Source organism: Pongo pygmaeus, chromosome 17, assembly GCF_028885625.2.
Source record: "Pongo pygmaeus isolate AG05252 chromosome 17, NHGRI_mPonPyg2-v2.0_pri, whole genome shotgun sequence".
Lineage (NCBI taxonomy): Eukaryota > Metazoa > Chordata > Mammalia > Primates > Hominidae > Pongo > Pongo pygmaeus.
This window is the reverse complement of record NC_072390.2, coordinates 80,786,517-80,799,507: the sequence shown is the minus strand read 5'-3', so window position 1 is coordinate 80,799,507 and position 12,991 is coordinate 80,786,517. Positions and strand designations below refer to the sequence as shown.

The 12,991-nt window shown below is 39.6% G+C and overlaps 1 protein-coding gene across 4 annotated transcripts in view; it reads right to left on the bottom strand.

The window, feature by feature from the left end:
* The window catches only part of CDH7 (cadherin 7), a 138,790-nt gene extending 127,994 nt beyond the window's left edge, over positions 1-10,796 (bottom strand). The window contains exon 1 of one of the 4 annotated variants that reach the window (XM_054461399.1): positions 10,668-10,796. The gene's annotated coding sequence lies outside the window, so the exon portion shown is untranslated. Of the gene's footprint in view, positions 1-9,095; positions 10,498-10,667 lie in introns of those variants that run through there. The other 3 variants (XM_054461397.2, XM_054461398.2, XM_063653795.1) reach the window with 3 other exon arrangements.
* Positions 10,797-12,991: the final 2,195 nt, after the last annotated feature.

Below are 12,991 nucleotides of genomic sequence, written 5' to 3'. Positions count from 1 at the left end.
GTTCTAGCCTTTGACTTATAAAGAACAAGTAACCTGGGATCATGCCTTGATGTTCCAATGTAGGCCCCTTAATTAAGTTGAAAGTTTGCTGTAGGTAGGTCTGACTAACCCACCTGAAAGGCATGCTTCCTACAGTTTAAAAAGGCAGGGAGGTGCTTAGGCTTTGATCTGGACATGGTGCACTAGTGTAGGGATTAGTCCAGTGATAAGATGAGAATCGTCAAGAGAGGTCTTCAGTAGGAATGGCTGACAGCATGGGAAGGGGCAAAGTCATGTAGCTTCTTCCTTCATCTGGTGGTAAACCAGTCTCCTGGGGATGGGGAGGGATGGTTTAGAGTTCTGGTCAGGTGGCTGAGACAAGCATGTGAAGTCTGTGGCCATAGAACAGTTCCAGTTTCACCATTCTCCCTTCTCAAGAGAATGAATTCTTTCTTAAAGACAGTGACATAAACACTTTGGCTCCTGATAATATATTTTTTAGATGCAATAGAGCAAAATTATACCATTTAGGCTTCTTTATGGATTGAGTGGATGTGGTAACATTGTTTCAGAGAGTGACAATACATCCAACTTCTAAAAACCTAAATAGCAAATCAGCTTTTGGAATTCAATACTTGAGGAGTTAGTTACCAGTAAAGACTGTTGGTGTCTGCATCGGATAAATATTCAAATTCTGGGCCAGTCATATCTTAACTACGTAATCTTGAATAAGTTAAATTCTAAGAAGTTCCAGAGATAAAACCTTAAGTCTCTCATCTATAAAACAAACATGATAATAATGGCATCTACTTCATAGGATTAAATGAGCAAATCATGAGATGCCAAAAATAGTGCCTGGCAATCAAAAATGTATTTTTAAAAAGTTCTTGGGATTATTATCATATTTTTTAGTTTGAAACTGGCTATGTTAAAATTAGTTTATGGGTTGATGTTAGTTTTCATTGGAATGTTATCTATATTCAAATGTTTTAGACAACTCTTACACCAAGTGAAAGCATTTTGATAGTTGTAGTTGGTTCCAGAGAACCATATGGTCATAAATCAAAAAATCAAGATGAATACAAAGGCGCCAAAGTACTATATATATATATATATATATATATATATATATAATTCTTTATTTCTTAAAGGCATGCCTTCCGTAATTTTTTAGAAATCAAACACAAATATCAGAGCTGGAGAAATTTGTTTTAGTTCACTAGGTGTTCACTGATGAGGAACAAAGCACACAGTCTGGACTAGGGATAAGAGCACAGGACTCATTGTCCTACAAGCTCCACCACTTTGTATGACCTTGGATCGCTCCAGGATTTTATTTTCCACATTTGCAAAATGAAGAAGTTGAACTCAATTATCTTATAAAGTCTATTTCTTTTTTCAGATCTTACTTTTCTACTTTTTGACAATTACATGAAATTGATTTTGTTAGCTCTTTTAAAGCTGTGATAAAATACATATTGTTAATAACAAAAGATAATGGGGGCCGGGCGTGGTGGCTCATGCCTGTAATCCCAGCACTTTGGGAGGCCGAGGCAGGAAAATCACGAGGTCAGGAGATGGAGACCATCCTGGCTAACATGGTGAAACTCTGTCTCTACCAAACATTAAAAAAAAAAAAAAAAAAATAGCCGGGCGTGGTGCCACGCGGCTGTAATCCCAGCTACTCAGGGGGCTGAGGCAGGAGAATCGCTTAAACTCGGGAGGTGGAGGTTGCAGGGAGCCGAGATGGTGCCACTGCACTCCGGCCTGGGTGACAGAGCGAGATTCCATCTCCAAAAACAAAAAAGATAATGGGCAGAAAAATTTAAGGAAGTTAGGAAGTTATAGGAATGTAAAAGAAACATTTGACTTGCTTACAAAATGCAACATTCACTTTAAGAGGAGCTGTTTCATGTACTCTTCTTGCTCTTGAAGATTATTTCTTTTCCATTCAACAAGACTGGGGATTTATCAAATTAGCTAGAACATATAAAAGAAGGGAGTTACAGAACATGGCATGGGTGACATTAAAGTCACTGAAATAATGTCTGTGAAGGGAAGATACTTGATAATTGTGCAACTCATTTTAATCAAGGGTTTTTAAAAGCAGCTAGTATAAACATAAACCTTGATGAAGAAGGAGATCCACCCTATCATATCTGTAGTATCTAAGATTGAAGTAGGCACATAATCGACATTCGGAAACCATTTACGCAATGCTCATTTTCATTATGATCAACCTCATTTTTTAACATGAAAAGTTAACCATATAACAAGTTAAGATACAAATTCCTTGGTAAGTCAACCATGTTTATAAGTCATAATCACTTTCAAGAAAATTCCATTATATTTCTCTGCAGTATTTGAAGTATTTGCCAACCTCTTGAGCTAAATTGTCTTTACCTTGCTCCAAGTTCTACCATTGTGCACAAGGATATTTAACTGGCACTGCGTATATTATCAGAGAATGAAATTTTGTTTTTTGAGATAAGTGTCTCTGTCATACTCTTTGTGGAATGCACTTGGAAAATCAGAAAACAGTGTGTGAACCATTGTGATGTGAAGTGAGGATGTTTCACAATGTGTTCCACAGTATTTTTGGCAGTAACTAACTCTCCCAGGAACATATGCCCTCTATAGCAGCGGAAGAGTCGCATGGCCTCAGGTCAGGTGCCACCTTTCCTCATCAGTCTTTCACAAATGTTTGCCTTCCTTTTCAATCAAATCTCATTTTCAAGAAAAAGGCGAGTATAGCAGTTCAACTGGTTTCATTCTGTCCTGAGCTGGGTATCATGAAAGAAATAAGGGCTCTGAAGCATTATTTTAAAAAGCCTGTAGTTCTTTGTGGCTGTCAACCAGAAGTAATCCAAACTTAAACTTGAGATTTTTCTAACATACTGTATAACCTCTTTATAAGGCTTTTTATCTTCTCACAAATATCAACATGTAGAAAGATACCACAATAACTTTTATTACATTTAAATGAACTTGTGTACAGTCAGTAACAAATTGTTGACTTTTCACAATGGATTAAATATTGCCTCACAAATCTGTTCCTAAAGCAAAAACACTGCATCCCTCTTTAGAAGTCTATGTTGTTTATCTTCTCTCTGTCTTCCACCTCCTTTCCTATCTGAGTTTCATATACAGGAGTTAAAAACAAAGATTCACGTCAGAAAAAAATGAGTACTCTGCATCTGTGCATGTGGTTTGGGGAGCTGACCTCTTCACTATTACTAGTTCTTTTAAAAAGTGCAGAAAAAAATATATATATATATGGATATACAGTTGAAGGAATGTCTACAGATCTGTATAAACCTTTGGACATTGGAACATTTCTGAAGAGAAAAACAAGAACAGGTTATATCTGAGGAGAGAATGGCACAGAGGTAAATCACAGATGTCTCAGGGAGTAGTAGTGATGGCTACTGGATAAATGATTAATCTGAAATGGAAAAAAAAACTGAGGAAGATTTAAAATGTTTTTGTTTGATATTTTAAGGCTAAAACTTGTATTTTGAAAAACAATTTATAATATTTTTCCATGTTTTACAAACTGAAATACATGAAAATCACCACAAGTAGTACTGTGATAAGCATAACAGACCTTAATCATCAGAATATAAAATAAAACACTGAAAAATATATTTTGAACGGACTGAAGCAAAAAGAAAAAAGAAGAGGTAAAAACCCCTTAAGCAGTATTTACTAAATCAACATCATTTGATATGAAATCACTTGATCATGCTACCATTTTGTTCCAATTATTTTTGTTAAACTAAGTGGCAGTGTATTAGTTCCAAGTAGACTGTTTATTATCCATTTAACTTTAACAGCTAATGTTATTCTACCAAAACAAATTCATTACTATAAAGTTTTCTTGGAATTTCTACTCCACTTGACATCTCCAGGAAACCACTTTTAACAGATCAAGTGACTATCGTGCTCTTAATCAAATGGTGTTTTCAAACTTACAAACAATGACTAAAGGTCCTTTCATGCAAAAAAAAAAAAAAAAAAAAAAAAACTGTTATGCATTAGCATATCAATTACTAATCAGCAAAATTGCAAGTGTTCCAGAACCTGTTCCATTCAAAGTCAACATGCTAAAAACATAACAAGTATACATCATATTCAGCCATTGCACACTAACATATCACCACAAGAGCAGTTTTAAAAACATGGCTAACTGCCAATTAATTCACACGTTCTAGACTGCTTTTTTAAAAAGTACACAGTGCTATATGCTTTCTAGAAATAATATGTGCTATGATATATAACTATCAGCTATACTAAAAGGAAATATAGGACTATTTTTGGTTTTGTGGCACTTAAAGTTGAACTGGAATGTGTTTGTTGCAGTCCAATATAAATAAGCAATGGCTTATCACAATTAAAGACCACATTCCACCAAAGTTTCTCTAAATTCTAGGCAAGGAGCAGCTGCTCATGTGCTCTGCTGTCTGGAGTCTGCCTCAGATGCAGGTCTTCTGAAACTGTTTTGAAATAGACTTAATATATAACACACTAACACACAGCTTACTATCAATTGGTAATGCTGATTTAAAGAAGTTATGCCTCTCTTTTAAAAATTGGTATAGTTTATGACTAGATGGAGAATGATAGTCCAAAACTAAATCCAATTATTTGCATTTTCTAGAAAAACAAGTGTAGGAGTGACATTTGAGGACTGTCAGTGTACTTAATAGAGTAATCCACAAGAATCAGAAAAATCCATAATGGTTGTCTGACAAACACCTCCAGAATCTAACTGACATTCCCTGAGACATTTTGTTGGCTGACCTATGAAACATAATAGTACAAGAAATCACAGTTGGAATAATAGCAACAAAATAGAAAAAATCTTGTTGGCCTACTGGGGGGAAACTGTCATTTCCAAGATTGCTTTAAGGTTGAACCAGATTTAGGCAGCAGCATGTTTTTAATGAATCTTTAAGTAGGGTGAAAGATGTACATGTTTTAAAGTGGAAATGACACCATTCCACAGCAAGAGAACTATGCAACATATTAATATTGTTTTAAGGTGAAGCTTCTATTTACTAGTTTTTTCTGTTTGTTTTTTGTTTTTTTGTTTGTTTGTTTTGTATAGTCTAGGAGAAGTCTGTTTCTTTTTAGGAATTCCTTGGATATTTAATGGTTTTATTTAAATTCAATGAAGAGACTGCCTCCTGATTCATCCACTGTCTTCTCTGAAGACTTTCATTTGCTCTTGTGTCCCCAGTACAGCTGCCACCTGTTACCACTGAGGTCCTCCCTGTGATTTATCCCAGTCCACAAAGTTAGAGTAGTCTGCTTTGTGTAAAGGATAGTACTTATTCATTGTTGCTTTTGCCTATTTTTATTGTAGAACCCCTTAATACATTTTTGGGAATGCCAAAGGGGGAAAATATATTCTAATCCCCTCCTATTCATGACTGAGCAGATGCCAGAATACAACACTAAAGAGAAAATAGTCCTGGACAGAGTGTTTTCAGAGCTGAAGCCACACATCATTTCCAACCACAACATTACCAGTCACACTATTCAGGACAATGTCTAAGAGATAAATAAAGAGGATGCCATTTCAATACTGAAAAATGTAATAGTTTGGTTTTCATTACGGTTCATGTTAGACGAAAAACATTTTAAAATCTTCAAATTCTGCTGCTCCTTAAGTTTGAAGATTCCCAAAGTGGTGGAACCACAGATTGATGACATGTTTGAGCTGCAATAGACGTTAGAAAAACCAAAGTAGCCCTTTCTTTACTTGGAACAAAATGGAAATCTACAGATTCCCAGTGAAATGCCCAAGGTCACACAGCTAGGTACTGATCCAATATCCATTGCATAACTGTATGTAATGAGTATTTTAAAGTATTTGTTAAAAATTGCTCATTCTGGTAATAAGTGCTTTTGCAATGTGTGATCTTTGGAACTTACCATCTTTCCTAAAAGTCAAACAAAGTAGATTTGACTGTACTTAAATTTTTATATGACCATAAGTTTTAATTTTCTAAGTAGGTAATGGTAACCATCATCATTCAGAAGGGCAAAGAATGCAGACTAAGAAGAAAGGGTGAAGGAACCTATTGTCTAGGGTTGTATGTTTCTATCTTACAAAAAAATGAAGAGTGAGCTCTATCCAAATTTAAAATTGCTTTTTCCCTTCTAAACAACTCTGGAATCCAAAAATAATTTCCTACTACATTATGATACAAGGTAGCTAACTATTTCCACTGAAATTTAAACAACAGCCCAGTGAACATTTTAGAAATAGGGTACCAACTCAGGACAGTATATTAGGATATAAAACTCTATATATGGGGCCATTTTGTTTGGCAAAATTAGTATCATTCCTATTGTACCCTTTTGGTTGGTGACATAAGTCCTATATTTTGAGATGACTGCTTGCTGCTGATATTCCCATTATAATCATCCTAAACTTAACGTTGCTATCTTCAGTTTCCAGTATAGTAATATACTAACATTAATTTGTTTCCTCTGTATACCACTTAAAGTTTAACATCACATTCCATAATTTTAATTCTGATGAAAGAGCCCTCTCTTTTGTACTTAAAAGGTATAATTTTTTACGTTTTAATTAGTGAGGCTAGGGACTCTCTGTGATATGTGACTTCTCACGTAAAGAAACTGTGATCAAATCCATTAGCTCCCTGGGCCAGATAACATTACAACCACAGACCACAACCTCCTACTGTTAACTGGCCCAAATATGCAGGCAGGGGCCCTGGAAATGAATCACATAGCCTGTAGTGTGCATCTGGTTATCAAACACAGAAAGAAAACTTCTCAAAGTGGATTACAGACTCAATTTCAACTAAGCACAACCTCTGCCATGGGTGAAAGGAATTTTTAAGAAGAGGAAACAAGAGTTTATAATTAACTAGAAGAAACATTTGTAAATTGAAAAGTAAACAAAGTAACAAGGCACAATCTTTCTGAGTCATTTATGTAATAACAAAATGGTAAAATTATATTCAGAGAGTTTTTTATAATTCATTCTTACAAGAAATCTTAGCTGTATCAACTATAATTTTTAATTTGCCCTTGTATTTACCTTGGGCCACGCGTGATTTACGTGACTTCAATAAAAGTCAGCAGGTTTCAATAAACACTTTGCAAAATAGCAGTAAAGAGATTCTACCAGAATGAAAATCTATACTATAATCTGAAATGAAGATATGGACAGATGTCTGCATATTCATTTGCACTGGTAATTTTATCTGTGAGACTTGCAGAAAAACAAGGGGGAAGTGCTTGCAGGGGTATCTTTCTGCAGAACCAGCAAATCCCCAGAGGAGGCACTCGTGTATTGCTGGTTACAGCTAGATCTGCTCTGCTTGTCAGACGCTGGGGAGATGGTCACACACAAGACTGATCACATGTCTTCTTTCCTTGTCCTCAGCTCCCCTTTATCACCCCACCAAGTAGCATCTGATTCCTTCATCCAAGGAAGAAAAAGCTTCCATCTCAATCCCTTTGCAATCAACTAATGCATGTTAGTTATTTTAGAAGTTCCTGAAAGTTCCAATTTAAGCTAAGGCTTTGAAGACTTCCAATCAAGTAAAAGACATTTGTGTGTGTGTAAGAGAGAGAGAACTGTGATGTGATACAAGCTATTAAAGCAATAAATGTAAAATCTTATGAAATCCAGGAAGATTGTAATCATTTAGCAATAAATATCCACAGCACAGAACAATTTGTGAGTTTAGTATTTTATAAACTATTTCCGAAAGATTTTACAAAAAAGTATTTGCTCAACACAAAAATGTATTCACTTCCTCCTATCAGTATACACTCTGAGGAGTTTATATCAGCTTTGCCATCAAAAAAGCAAAATGCTGAATAACAGGGAAACCAGTAAAGAAACCAGTGCCCAGGAGAGACAGTCATTTGATTTTTAGGCCAAGGAAAGCTGAACAGTGGCCAACTCCGCATGCTCTCCACCCTCTCTTCTTCATTGGACACTAAACACTAGAGTCAATTCAAGGGTAAATTACAGTAATATAGATGCTTTACAATTATCCCTTTATAAGAAAGGAAAAAGCTCTGTGCTATTAAATCAATAAAGGTAGACTTAAGAAGAGTTGTGAGTCTGTCAAGTGATTGTTAACACAATTCTAATGACCTCTTGCAGCCCTTAATTACAATAATATCTCACGTTGTAAGTGCACAATGCCCTTTTATTAAAGCTGCAAACCTTAATAGCTTTTAGCAGGGTGATGGTCTGTGCTACTGATTATTGTTTTCTTTATTTTTCTTTCCTCAGACAGACTCGGCTAGCTTTCCCAGATAAGACTACTAACGTTGGATGTTACCTAATTGCTCTGCTATCCCACTCCATATTAAACACTAACACAGAAGCAAGACTTCCTTCCACAAAGTTGCCAGTCTTCCTACCTGCCTCAATTCTTTTGCATTTTAATTCATATTGTTCCAAATAGCCTTAAAAATAAAGAAAAGGATTCTTCATGCATTTCCCCTTGACATATAGAACAAGAAAATATCCTAGGTAAACGAAAGTCTAACTAGTTCTTTAGGAAAGAAGTAATTCTTGGTGAGTTACTGAAAGCTTCAAACGTAATTAATTTTTTTCTTAGCTCTTTTCTCCCATAACAATTTGCCTTTATAAAGACCCTCTTAAAACCATTTAGATATTGTGTCTACGCAAACTTTCCTTTAGAAAAAGACTGCTACTGCTCTTCAACTCTTAAAATACACATTTTTTGTGTGAGGTGTTATCTGCTTTTAAAAATACATACTTGTCAATTGGCAAGGGCCATATATTAACAAGTCACTTACATTTTTCTCTTATTTTTTGTATAAAGTTATGTTTATCTACTTCTCTATGAAAAATGATCTGAACACCTGTCTAGTAGCTACAGAAATTATGAGGGCAAGCCTTACTTAAAGGTCTCACTTAATAAACGATCTAATAGAGACAAGATATTTACTGCAAAGCAAAAGATGTTATAAGTACATTCCTGGTTCAATTTGCAGATCTCCAAAGCCTTGATACACCCAATCCTTGATGGTTTCTCAATAGTTTGCCATTTGCCCAGTGCTGGGTGAACTCATTGCCAATCTTTACTCACCTGAACTATGACATTTAAGAAATCCGTAGGGTTAACGATCTAAAACGTGAAGCGGTACAGAATAACGGGTCTTTTCTCATTAATCCACACTGGAAGGTTGAATACCAGCAAGTAGCAGTGTACCATGTGCACCCATGAAGAAGTCCACCATGCATTCAGAGAAGCAGGGCGCCCTTTTCCCAGCGCACACTTAAGGTACTGCCAGGCGGAGGGGACGCAGGATGCAGATGAACCAGATCAGCAGAATACTAATTGCAGGGGAAAAAAGCAAAGCACCCTGAGGTGAGCTCCACCTTCACGAAAGGTAAAAGGTGTCTAGAGCGGATGGTTCAAAGGACTTCTGCCCACAGCGGCGCATACCCCCTTCCAGCCTCAGACCTCTGCAGAACCCGGCGGCACAGCCGGCGCGGAGTTGTGCCCCCATCAGTCCGAGGTTGAGGCAGGAGCCTGCTTGTGTTCCTCTTTGAGGAGAATGCTCCAGCCTGCCCATGTTTGCCGCTGCACCTGGAGAGTGCCGGGATTTGCTCTTACCCTCAACTACTACTCCTCGTGTCGCACCTGGTGTCTGTCAACACCGGCTTTCCCGGCCAAACGCCCCCGGCTCCGTCCACAAGCCTGTCCTGCCTTGCAGAGCCACATCTCACGGCAACACGCAGTAACTTGAGGACGCCAAGGGAAACTCCGCACGGACATCCCCGCCCGCTCTCCGCTCACTGATTAGTCCTGCTTCCAAAGGCGCACAGCAAGGGCGCACATCTGCCCAGCGGTGCCTCCCCAGCCCCGCGCAGGCAGACACACTCACCTGGGGCCTCGCTGCCCTCCCCGCGGCGTCAGACGCCAGGGACCCAGGCGTGTGCATCCGAAAGGACGTGCGCTCGGCTGCCGGACGCCCGCGGGCTCTTGGGGACCCAGTGCGCGCAGCTCCGCGCGCGGGGCAGACTGGAGGCACTGGCTCGACACCCGCTCGGGCCCGCCCGGCACGGGCTCCTCCTCCAATCACAGACCACTCCGCGGTGCGCGGGGACCCTGCCCCGGCCTCGGGCGCCGGGGACCCGCTGCGTCTGCTGGCTGCGAGGGGCCCCTCCGGCTCGCTCGGGCGGCTGAGACGCAGGGTCCGGAGCCAGCGGGAGCGCGCGGCCAGAGAGAGGGCGAGAGGGCGCGCAGGAGAGGAGGAGAGAGCGCGCCGGAGCCGGGGCCGAAGAGGGAGGGGATGAGGGCGACGATGGTGGGCGGCGGGCGCCCGCTGTCAGCGCCGTCGGAGGCCCGCCCGGGGAGCCACTGAGACTTCCACGCCTCCCAGAGACCCGGTGGGGGCTACTGGAAAAGAACGCGAAGACGGAGCCGCTCGGCCGCCACGCGCGCACACACACACGCGCGCACCCTCGCGCACCCTCCTCCACCTCCCGCCTGGCAGATCTGTACAGATGGATTCCTTCGCAGGAAAATAAAGAAGAGGGGTGAAAGTAGGAGGGGCTGCAGCCTATCCATCTCTCCGTGAGGCATTTGCATCTGAAAGCACGGAGCTGGAGGAGAGTTTTGAGGGTATTTTCAAGCTGGCCCCCCAGCACCCACCTTAGCCTGTCGTGAAAGCCGTGATCAATTGAGCTCCTGAGGCATGAAGGCAAAGTCATAAAACTAATCAGAACTTACAGTTTTCTTGCTTGATAGTTTTGCCCTTTCAATCTCCTCGGACTGCCCTAGTTCTACTTTTTTTTTTTTTTTTTTTTTTTTTTTTTTTTTTTTTTTTAACTTGCAGACAATTTTCTCCCCTGCTGGGCTCTCTAATGCTAAACTTCCAAAGTGTATGATTTGCTCGCAGTGCGGGACAGAGGACCCTTGCAAGGTGTGGAAGGAAGGAAAGAAGGAAGGAAGGGGATCTGGTCTTTTCTTTAGAGCGCGGTGCAGCCCCCTGGAGTTGAGCACGCTTTGTTTTCCCCTGCTCTGGTGCTTGCTTTAATCTGGTGACTGGGTGTTCTGTCATAGGGGTTAGGAGGGGGAAGAGATCGTTTCCAACTACGTTCGTTTCATTTTTCTCACTCTACCAATAGAAAGTGTCCTCTTTCTCTTACGCACTTATTCTTACTTAACCTTAGCAGTAATTCTTCGGATACCAGTTACATGGGCTTAGGCTTGTCCGTGCCATTATCTCTGATTTCTTGTGCAGTCAAGCACACTTTTCTGTCCCCAGTCCAGCCTCTCCTGGCCATTTAACTGGCACCATGCCTCCCCCACCTCGCCCATTCAATTTAGTCAATGTTTAAAACCGAATTCTATGCTAATAATTCTAACAGCAATTTTGGACTCCTGTTAAGTTCCAGATACCATCCTATGTTGCTTACCTAACATTAATGCATTTTAAAAGTTCTAACTCCAACCCCAAAGCTCCCCAGATCCAGGGCTGCTTGGATGACCATTTCATGGTCCATTTCCACTCAGCTGTCAGCCATCACCCAAATTCAAGATGCTTAGAAAAGACCTCCGTATCTTTTCTTAGATATTAGCTTGGATTTTCCCTGTATGTTCTTTTCTGTCAAGGGCACTATCATTCACTTGGTAGCCAGGTATCAAACCTTGGCTTCATCTCTGAGCTCTTTGAAATGCTTTTCTGTGTTAAAATGCTCAATTATTCTGGCTCATGTAGTACAATCTTTAGATTAACTTTAGATTTTTCTGGTAACATTACATATATTTGCCTTGTTTTGCCTATGAACTGACTTCTGGGATGAGATTTTTTCTTATAACTGTTCTGAACTAAAAGCTTCAGGAGGGCTGTGATTAATATTCAATATCACCAAGACACATCACATGTTTGGCCCATAGTAAGCATTTCTTGAATAAAGAAGTGTTTGTATCCCATCTAGCATTTATCACAAATCTGACTATACCAAGCTATTTTTAAACTGCTCATGGATTGCCTGGGTTGTTCATCTATAGGAGGTCATATTGTGATTGGGAATCAGAAACTGCACTGTTTTCATCTACCGGCTTGTTTTGATCAAAAGACATTGCATAGAAAAGGAAAATGTTTTGAGGCCCTTTAAGAAAAAGATATTTTTCCTGAATTTTTCATATTTTTTCTCTTCTTATGACTCTACATAAATGTTGATTCCAAATGCACGCTTTCTTCTTAAACCATTATATGTGCCTTCCTTTTAAAAAATTTCCTTAATAACCTCTACAGAATCCAAAACAGGTGAAGTAATTTCAGTTAACCAAAATTCTAGCCCTGGTTCCCACACTAACAGCTGTTGATCTTTGAGGGAGGTCTAGATTCTTCTTGACCAAAAGACACAACCTAGAGCAAGGGTAAGAACTGGGACTAATACAGACAGTAACCAAGGGACACGTTTTATCTAAGGGATGGTCTCTTTCTGAGGAGACGGCACATAGGCTGAAACGTAATGATGAAAATGAGTCAGCGTTGTGCAACTCTGAGGGAAGAATGATCTAGGCAGAATAAACAAGGGGAATGTCTGCCGCAGGAAGGGGTTGGATGTATGTACTGCAGGAGGGGAGAAGAGTGGAGATGGATTAAGTTGTAGTAATAGACATGGAATAGATCTTTCTAGGTCTTACAGCCCCGGAAAGATGTTTATATTTTATTCTTAGGAGGAAGCCCAGCATCAAGAACAGCAAATAAGAGTTCACCAGGCTTAAGCTGTTGTCAAGTTTAGGGTCAACACATGTTTTATTAGGTCCTTTCTCTTCTCCTTTCTTTTTCTCACAATTTCTGGTTTGATTAGAAGACCCAGTTTTCTGAGAAACGCAACAACAACAACATAAAAAAAACTGTAGTAGATGAATCCCAAGGCACTGCCAATTAAGATTCCATGAACTACAAATGCAAGCCATAACGTCTTACTTACAAAATTTCATATTTTCTTATACATTTCAAA